At 41.8% G+C, this 9,548-nt stretch overlaps 1 long non-coding RNA gene across 1 annotated transcript; it reads left to right on the top strand.

Moving 5' to 3' along the window:
• The first annotated feature begins 577 nt into the window (after positions 1-577).
• On the top strand, positions 578-9,298 carry LOC102151012 (uncharacterized). The gene is made up of 4 exons (XR_011430769.1): positions 578-651; positions 2,182-2,236; positions 2,603-2,759; positions 5,560-9,298. It is a non-coding gene; the product is annotated as an uncharacterized lncRNA (long non-coding RNA).
• Positions 9,299-9,548: the final 250 nt, after the last annotated feature.

The following is a 9,548-nucleotide window of genomic DNA, read 5'->3' on the forward strand; positions in this document are numbered from 1 at the left end:
TTCGAGCTTCATATAAGAAGTGCCATCAAGCCTCTTAAGAAATCTCTTAGGCATGCCCTAACATTGGTTTTACGCTCTATGCCTCAGCCTGGCTGCCCTAAATGGCACTCCTCGTTTCACTTGCCCTGGTATTTTCCTAGTGTCTTGGCCTATTTGGGTTGTGGTTGTTTGGTCAGAACAGAAGGCTTTAGTTCTCTCCACACTAACCAGAGGGAAATGATCAAATCTAGGCACTAAAAAAAGCTAGAAATCAACCTAGAATTCTGCCAGTTTAGCATAAACTAACCTAAATGCATAGCCAAATCTTGGATTAAAAAGCAGCAAATCGTAATTCAAAATCTCTGAGCTGTTCTGGCCAAGCACAAGAAATGAGCCTCCCTCAAAGCACAGTTTTCAAACCAAGCCTGGATGTTGGCCACCAATTTGGTAAAGAGCTCTGTCTTTGTGATTTCTCAAGAGGTACTCTGCCAATAAGTTATCACTCCTAACTATTTTTAAAGCAAGCACAGCATCACTTTGAATCAGGAAGTGCCAATGCAAACTAGCCAGTACTATTAATAATAACCATCGTGCAACTAGTCCTGGGTGAATCATCCTGCAGGCGTGGATACAGCTGCCCTGCTGCCCCTTCGGCTGCCAGTACAGATACAGGTAGGTGAAAATCACATATTCGGGAGCCAGTCAGTTTCTTCTCACTGGTTTGAGCAGGCCCTGACAGCCTTTTAGACAATGGTTGATCATTTTATTCCTAAAGGCAGAATCACATCTTAATTCTCTTTGTTTTCCTTCCAGGATCTTATTCAGTCAGTTTTGTACACAATACTATGGCAAAATGAATCTGCCTATGAGATTTCTCTGCTCACAATCAAACAAGTTGAAACGTCTCAGTCCGAGAGTAGTTGAACTATGTTTTTTGTTGTTGAACTCTTTTAAGAAATAGGAAACAGCTTAATCTAAGCTATAAATAATAACGTAAAATATATTTATTGGTTTAAACAAGCACACAGTCAATTCAAAGCAAGGCAGCCTTCATTTTCACTTCAGTCCAGGTCCAAACAGTACCATGGAAGAAAACTGGAGACCATTATGGGGGTTTTCAACCACTCTCTGAACTTCTTGAAAAGTCCTTACTAAGATATGAATAGATTTAAGAAAGGTGTTGTTTTATGAAGGAGATTTAGATCATCAATTATTGGAAGAAGCAAGAGGGTATTTGCAGGACCACTCAAAATTTCACCTGCCATACTCTCCATCAACCACTTTTTAACATCATTCTCCAAGAACAGTTATAAAAAGGCTGACCACGGGTCAAGTCCAGGATATTCTTGTCCCACAGAAGAGCAAGATGAGATTCTAAATAATTCAGGAACTTCCCTGGTTCCTTGGTGATCATCCGGGGCTAAAGCCTATAGATCTTACACCCTCCAAGGAACTTAACTTCTTCCTTGAGAGTGGGCTAAAGGATTCCAGAAGTGCAATTTCCCGATGACCAAAATATTTTTATTTTGAACAATAATAATAAAAATAAAGCTTAGCTTTTAATAATGTTTTCTGTTTACAAGACTTTGACATGAATTATCTTATTTATCAGTTAAACGATTACCCCATTTAAAACATTAACTAGGCAGTCTACATAGAAAAAAAGCCCGGGTACAGATATGCATCTCTAGACACATTTACCTTAGTGCTCACACCCTCATTATGAGAGTAGTGGAGTCGCTATCTTGACTTTGAGAAATAACATGACTTCACATACACACTAGTTAATCTAGCTTTTGAGATAGGTAGGTATTAACTGTCATTAAGACTCTGATTTTTTAGTTAGAAAAACGGAGACAAGCCAGTAAGTCAATAAAGCAACCAAGATTACTAAGAGTAAAGGAAGGAAGCCAGGTTGCTGGCAGCCCAGTGTAGACAGCAGCCTCTTCCCAGTGGAGCAGGATTGGCTGGTTGACCACAGGGACAAACCCAGCAGATGGGTCAAGATAGCAGCTGCTTGCATGCTTGCCTCTTCCTGCTGACATATTCACTGGGTCTCAGCACTACCCCTGCAGGAGCCATACTCTATTAAGTTCTTATTACATGGCACCAGGCACTGTGCCAAACATCTTGCACATCATATGTCACTGAATTTTCACGATGTCTCTGTAAATTGGTACTGTTATTGTGTCTGTTTTATAGACGTAGAACTGAAGCTCAGAGAAGCTGAGGGACGTGCCTAAGACTACAGAGCCAGGCAAGTTGCAGAACTGGGATTAGAACCCAGCTCTGTTTGACTGCAAAGTCTGTTCCTGTCCCCCACTCCCCATAAACTTCACTGCCCACTTTCCTCCTCCCTTCCTTTCTCCTTCCCACCACTTTGCAGAATCAGAATATATCATAGAAGGAAAAAAATAGCTTTTCCTGACAAGGCCTCTTCTTCTCAATATTATTCTAATGAGGATATTCTAACAGAAACTCTGGGGGCACATTACATCTCATTAGACCCATTTGATGTCAATTATTAACTCCCCAGGTTAATTTAACACATACAATGGCTATCAGCTTACATCCCTAGGCCCTGCTGATGTAGGGCTTACAAGTAAACCAACTTCCCCCACAGATAATCCTAACTCTAGTAGCGAGTTGGCCTTCTGTTCTTGCTGTAATACCAGAGTCAGGCAGGACAGCTTGTAAGTGTGCACAGGTTCAGGAAAAGGGCTCAGTCAACGGACCAGCAGCTTCGCCTACAAGTGCTTCTGCAAAGTGACATCGAAGCGGTGAGTATCTTCTAGAATACAGAACTGCTTAAAGAAAGGGAGTTTGGGGATTGGCACCAGGAAAAATACATATAAAAAGTGAGAAGAAATGATAAGAAACTCTTTGTGCTGTAGGATTTTCAGTGGGTTTAAGTTTTGTTTTGTTTGTTTTGTTACTTCCCTAGATGCTTCTGTCTAGCATGGGCTTTTATCTTTCTGTCTACCTTTTGTGAGGGTTATTCGGATGTTTAGCTCCGGACACAGGGCCAACAGAAACAAGCAGAAGCTCTGCTAGGCCCAAGACAAACTTCAGGGTCCCCTCTCTCCTCTTCTACGCCGCTCCACTTCCCCCAAGTCAAGGAACCACAAAATGTCTAGCTGGAAGATTCATTTAATCTCCAGACCAAGATTCTTCAACTTTATCATGCCACAGACTCTGACAATCCAGTGAAGGCCGCTGACTCCTTCTCAGAATCATGATTTTAAGTGCATTTAATAAAATGTATGTGATTGTTAAGGAAAACAATTACATCGGAATAGTTATAACATTTTAAATTGTCTGAAAGTAATATATGTGCTCCTTTATTAAAGCTTTAAATAGAAAGAGCTAGTGGTGGATCTAATATTTACCACGATTTCAAAGTAGTGGTGAGGATAAAGGACATTTTGAGATGTCAACAACAACTGTAATGTGACATATGAGAGAGTGCTGATATTACAATGGGTCTTTGTCCATGTTTATAATTGATGGGAAAGCTACCTTTCTACTAAAGCATAAGAAATACAAAGAAGTAACTTTTTTCCTATCTAAGTTCCTGGACACCCTGACTTCTATCCATGGATCCCCTTGGACATCTCAAGATAAGAATCCCTTTTGTAAAGATCTAAATACTGCTTATAAATCTTCCTTCAATTTTTTCACCTCATGAGCTCTGCACCCTCTCTGCCGTGCATCCTTGACCTGCAGAGCAACCCTCTGTAAGTGAGGAGCTTATGTTTCATACCTGGATTTCTAGCACCTGTCAGTAAGGCTGTTTGAAAAGGCACCTTGAATATAATTGAACCTCTAGGAAACCTGAAATGAGAGAGATTTGTGTTAGTATTCTCCAGCTATTAAATTTAGAGCTTTGGAAATAAAAGTCAGCCTCCAAAGGCCTTGATGGAGAAAAAAGCCCATCTGTAGGCAGCCAGAATAAACCCAACTGAGCCTTTACCTACAAAAAGTAAGGTGTCAGTGTAATTTAAACTTTGAAAAGAAAGAAGACAGAGAAAAAGGTTTTTTTTTAAAAAAAAAAAAAAAGGAAAAAGATAAAGGCCAAGAAATGGTAAGGACAAAAAGAGAGAGAGGAAGAGAAAGTAGAAGTATACAGAAAGAAAGAGAAAACAGAAGATTTTAATAAGACTCTCAAAAGTGTGACAATCTAACAGAAATGAACAAATCGTCATTGTTCCTGGAGCTTTAGGCAGTCAAACAGCTCTGAATATGAGCATTCCGTTTTTCAGGGAGACAGTTTGAGATCCGGCTCCTTAATACCAAGAGGACTGTGCAGAAAAGCAACCACCACTCAAGTGAAAATTACACTCCTTATCTCGGAGGAGTCCACGAAATTCGGGCAACTTCAAGTAAAGGGTCAGCTCTCAAACACAGTGTTTTTGAAAACGACTATGACTATCTTAAACATATATATATAGCTATGCAAATTCCACGTTTCCTTTCATGCTATTTTCAGATTGTTTTTCAAATTGAGCATTAGACTCCGCAGCACACAGAGGATGTTAGATTAAAGGGCCAGTTGCCTTCCACAAGGTTTGGGTTTTCCGCATTTGCCTAGAAATAGCTTTTTGCTGGGTGGGCCAGGTGAAATGCAACAAAGTTATTGTTACCTCACTTCCCTTGGCTTTTTGGGTGGAGAAGCCAGATGAAAGAGAAAAAGAGAAGAAGAAAAATAAAGGAGAGGCCAGAGAGAAAGAACGAGGAGAGGGAGACGCCGTTTTGGACTCAATGAGGTCAAATCCATCTACCACCAGATTTTTGTTGTTGTTTAAAGAGTAAATAGAGAAGAGGTTAAAAAAGAAAAATCGGGCTTATAACTATGATGAAAGCAGAAATGTTCGCCCCTCACGTTGGACGTCAGTGCCAGTTTGCTCAAGATGCGACAAGGCAAGTGCACATAGACCCCACGCATTCAGGTCCCATTTGACTTTGTCCTGTCAACCAGATGGCACTTTTGGCTGCATTGACTTTATTTACACAAGAGCGATGAGCCTTGGCTGGGAGTTAAAAGAGAAATGTTCTGTTTGAGTGCTTAGTATTATACCAGAAATGAATGCACCATCACACTTTTTAAAGGGCTCCTTCTACAGTTTCTTCATTAAATTATATAACCTGGCACAACTAGTCCCTTTTCTTTAATTTGGAGTAGACTGGTAGATTTTTTTCCCAGTCAGAGGAGTATGCTTCTAATTACGTGACCGTTCAGTTACTGAAGCACACCATACTATTAGCAAGGTGATTGAAGAGCAGTTTTGACAAGCTTGGAGCCTGTCAGGGACGTGAACTTAAGGCCTTATGCCAATATCTGACTCTTTCCCGTCCCTAGGATCTGAATAATTCCGTTTTATACTGAGGGGGTGATGCTTACATATTCCATAGACCCTATTTTTAGCAATCTAACAATTGCTGGAAAAGAAGCAAGGGCTTTACACTTCTGCGGAAAAGTGGTGCTTCCAAAAAGCCCTTCCCTCCATCTCCTGTTATAATTGATGTTATGACGAAGCTATAAATCAGTCATCATGCCAGTTAATTTTTTTTTTCCGACAGCGATTACATCTGCTAGTTTTGCTTCAGGCCACGAAGTAACAAACACAATTGTTATCAAGGAATGAATTGTGCAGAAGAAGAGCTTTGCCATACTGTTTTCTCCAGGAAGCTGGTGATGGAAAGAGATGCTCCGTGCTCACGCCATCCGCTCCTCGCCTCCTCCTCCAGCAACAGCACAGAGAAAGTCAGCATTGGCTTCTTGAACGCTGAGCTCATGATTCTTTTCATGGTTAGATGCAGATGCTCAAAATTAAATCTTTCAGAGACCTCAAACAAGGACGTTTCCCCCACCTCTGGAAATCCCTCACTCAGCTTGAGTTGTTGTTGCTTCTGAAGGAGGCTTGTCCCCTCAGTGTTCCCCTCAGCTGCGCCCAGTGCCATAGCTGGCTGGTCAAGAAGGGATTTAAAGGGGCTCTAAGTCAGTGGGTTTCAAACTTGACTGTACTGTAGAATCACCTGGAAAGTTTTAAACAATACCCATGCTTGGTACCACTGCCTGAGATCCCAATTTAGTCTGAGCACTTCTCTCTGCTAAAAATTGGGCAGAATTGATCATTTCAAGACTTATTTTGGGAATAATTGTGCAAGATTCCTGTTAATGGGATTTCTGGGAAATCTGAATGGACGCAAAGAGTGTGCGTGTGTGTGTGTGTGTGTGTGTGTGTGTGGTTGGGAGGGAGAGGGAAGTTTTAGAGGTCCCCTAACATCAGTGTCCTCGCGATGCTTCAGCCACATTTCATCCTTTCAGGTTGCATGACTGCACACCTTCCCTTGCTGTTCCCTGTACCTGAAAACCTTTCTCTCCTGTCATAGCCCCACTAGAGCCTTCTATCTTGCTTCCTCCAGAAAGCCTCTCTGGGTCCCCTGGGCAGGGCTGGACCTCTGTTATTCCCCCAAGGCATTCTGGGCTTCTCCTTTAGAATCCACGCCACATGTTACTTGATACCTATTTCCACCCCCAAATTATAAGCACCAGGAGTACAAGATCCTCCTCTGTATTAGTCAGCTTATATCCTGCTGCCCAGCACTGTGCCTGGTACACAATAAATGGTCAATAACCATTTGCTGAACAATTGAATGTGGATCATTATTTACTCCTCCCACTATTTAGATTGGAAATGTCCTTGCTTCCAATGGCCATGCGACACCAGTGTCTATAGGATCCTGTATTCCAGTGGTGGCAACCCGTTTGGTCTATCTTCAAGGGCCCCTCTTGCTGGCCTTTGCCCTCTCTGTGTAAAGCAGGTAGCAGCATACAGAGATCATCTCTGAAAGTCTGACCTCAGCTTGGGCTGGAAAGAGCACTGACAAGTCTAGAGATGGGGGTTCAAGCTTGCCTCTCTTAATATAGTCTACTTGAGGGGTTGTGTGAAAGGTATTTGAGAAAGCCTATGGAAGTTCTATTTAAGCAGCAAAATGTTGAATAAATTGCGTTAGCCACCATGTTCAGCACAGCGGCCCTTCTCTCAGGTCAGCACCTAAAGGACCTGCAGGCCCCATTTATTGGGTGCCCACCGACCTGTGATACACAAGAACATACTAAGGGTTGTCTGTACCCTGCAGGAACCACCAGTGTAGTCTCACCATTTTGGGGTTAAAAAGTTAGCTACCCCAAGAGTCTGGAAGTTATGAACATCCTGTCTTCCTTGGGATTATATCTCCTCGGGTACATTTTACATAGTAACTATTTCACCTTGTAACTGTGTCTTTTCCTGGCCAAGTCACCTCCTACCTTTGAAACACCTTGTTTCTGAATTAGATGCATACGTTATTCACTCCTTTCTATCTTAAGCACATTTTTCAATTCCTTTTACTCCATCAGCCACCTGGGTCTGGACAGCCTGGGGTCAGGGTGGCAGCTGGCTTTGGAGGTGGTCATCAGACTGCTGACCAGTTTTATGTCCAAACTGAAAGAACTGATCTCTCAGCAGAGTCAAAGAAGTTACGACATCCTTTGGGCTAGAATAAGGAGTCAAGCTTCACATAGAAATTTTGACACCCAGGAGTGGGTGCAATTTTCTAGCTCTCCTCAAACTCCTCCCTCCTCCGCAAAGGCCCTCACTGGGAACAGAATCCTTGACTTCCGGTGCCCCCATCCTGTGCGTGAACCTGGCAGGAGTTCACTTAGGAGCACCAGGCTCCCCTCTCAGAAAATGCCATCAGTCCCAGCTCCTCCAATGCCGTCCTGAGCAGTGCCTGGGAGGGCACTTCATTTCTGTGAGCTTCTGTTTCCTCATCTGCAAATCAGGAGGATGAGCTCCCTTGTCCACAAGGCCCCCTCCATTCCTAACCCTAGTAATATGTAATGACACTCGCACACCTATGGCACTGATTGAACAGACAGGGCTTTCCTTTTTTCTCTTTTTTTGACAATATTTGAAATGATAAAAAGACTATTTTCTTTATTCTTGGCTCTGAAAGGGTGAGACAAACCTCTAATGTGTCTACTTAAAAGAAAGGAAAAACGTTAGCTCCTAGGAGAATGTGATATATAAACATATCACACTGCTTTAATCTATGCAAAAATATTCAATTATTCATTGAGTTCCTAGTAGATAGCAGACATGTGCTAAATATTACACAGGATTACTTATGTACATTCTTAATCAGCCTTACCATCCAATTCTGTTCTACCTTACCACCCAATCAGAGAAAGAAAATCATCCCTGATGTGTACTAGAGGTAGGATCTGGTGTAAACGTCACTGAGCCAGGATTTAGGAGACCTCAGTACAGAGTGAACTACTTCTGTCTCTCTTTCTAGCTGGGACACGGCTCCCATCCAAACAAATTAATTTCGGGCTCAATCATTGCAATGGGTTCCTCCAATCCTTTCCAGCTCTTAAATTATACCATCTGCAAAAGACTGTTGCAAAAGATATCCACCTTCTTTAGCCATTCTTTAATTTGCAATTCTTAATGCAAATTAAAACAATAAGATATCACTACACACCTGGCACAATAGCTAAGATAAATATTGGCAACACCAAATGCTGGAGAAGATGAAGATAAACTGGATGCTTCCTACATTGTTTGTAGACTATAACATGGTACAGCGCCTCTGGAAAACAGTTTGGCAGTTTCTTATAAAACTAAACATGCATCTACAATACAACCCCACAATTGCACTCATGCACATGTATTGCAGAGAAATGAAAACAGGCTCATACAAAAACCTGCACATGCCTATTCATAGATTTATTCATATTAGCATAAAATAGGAAACAACCCATATGTTCTTCAGTGGGTGAAGGGTTAAACAAACTGTGATACATCCATACTGTGGAATATTATTCAGTGGTAAAAAGGAACAAACTATCGATACATACAACATCTTGGATCAATCTCCAGGGCATTACACTAAATGGAAAAAAACAATGCCAAAATGTTATATACTGTATGCTTCCATTTATATAGCATGTTAAAATAACAAAATTAGAGAAATGGAAAATAGATTAGTGGTTGCCAGGGATCAGCGATGGGGGAGGGGTGAAATGGGAAGCTGGATGTGGTATAGTATGTCAACAAGAGGAATCTTTGTGGCGATGGAATTGTTCTGTATCTTGACTGTATCAACGTCAATATTTCGGATATCACACTTTAGTTTTCAAGATGTTACCATTGGGGGAAACTGGGTAAGGTTTACAGGTTATGCAGTACATAGGATTTCTGTATCTTATTTCTTACCACTGCATTTGAATCTGCGATCCCCTCAAATAAAAAGTTTAATTTAAAACAAAGACTATTGCACATTCTGATTGTGTTGTGCTTCCTGGTTTCAGCTTCAGGCCTAGTAGAAATTTGGAGGAAGGCTGGGGAAAAATAGGCAAGGAGTTGACCAAACGAGCAAGGTCCTTGCCTACTCCCTTTGTGATGCCAAAGGTGAGGAATGTGTGTCTGCCTTCCGCAGCTGTGTGGAAGCTCCAGGACTCGGCAGAGACCCTCTCAAGTTATAAGACGCAGGTGGCCTCTCCAGGGAAAAAAGTGTCC

Source organism: Equus caballus, chromosome 22 (genome assembly GCF_041296265.1).
Source record: "Equus caballus isolate H_3958 breed thoroughbred chromosome 22, TB-T2T, whole genome shotgun sequence".
Lineage (NCBI taxonomy): Eukaryota > Metazoa > Chordata > Mammalia > Perissodactyla > Equidae > Equus > Equus caballus.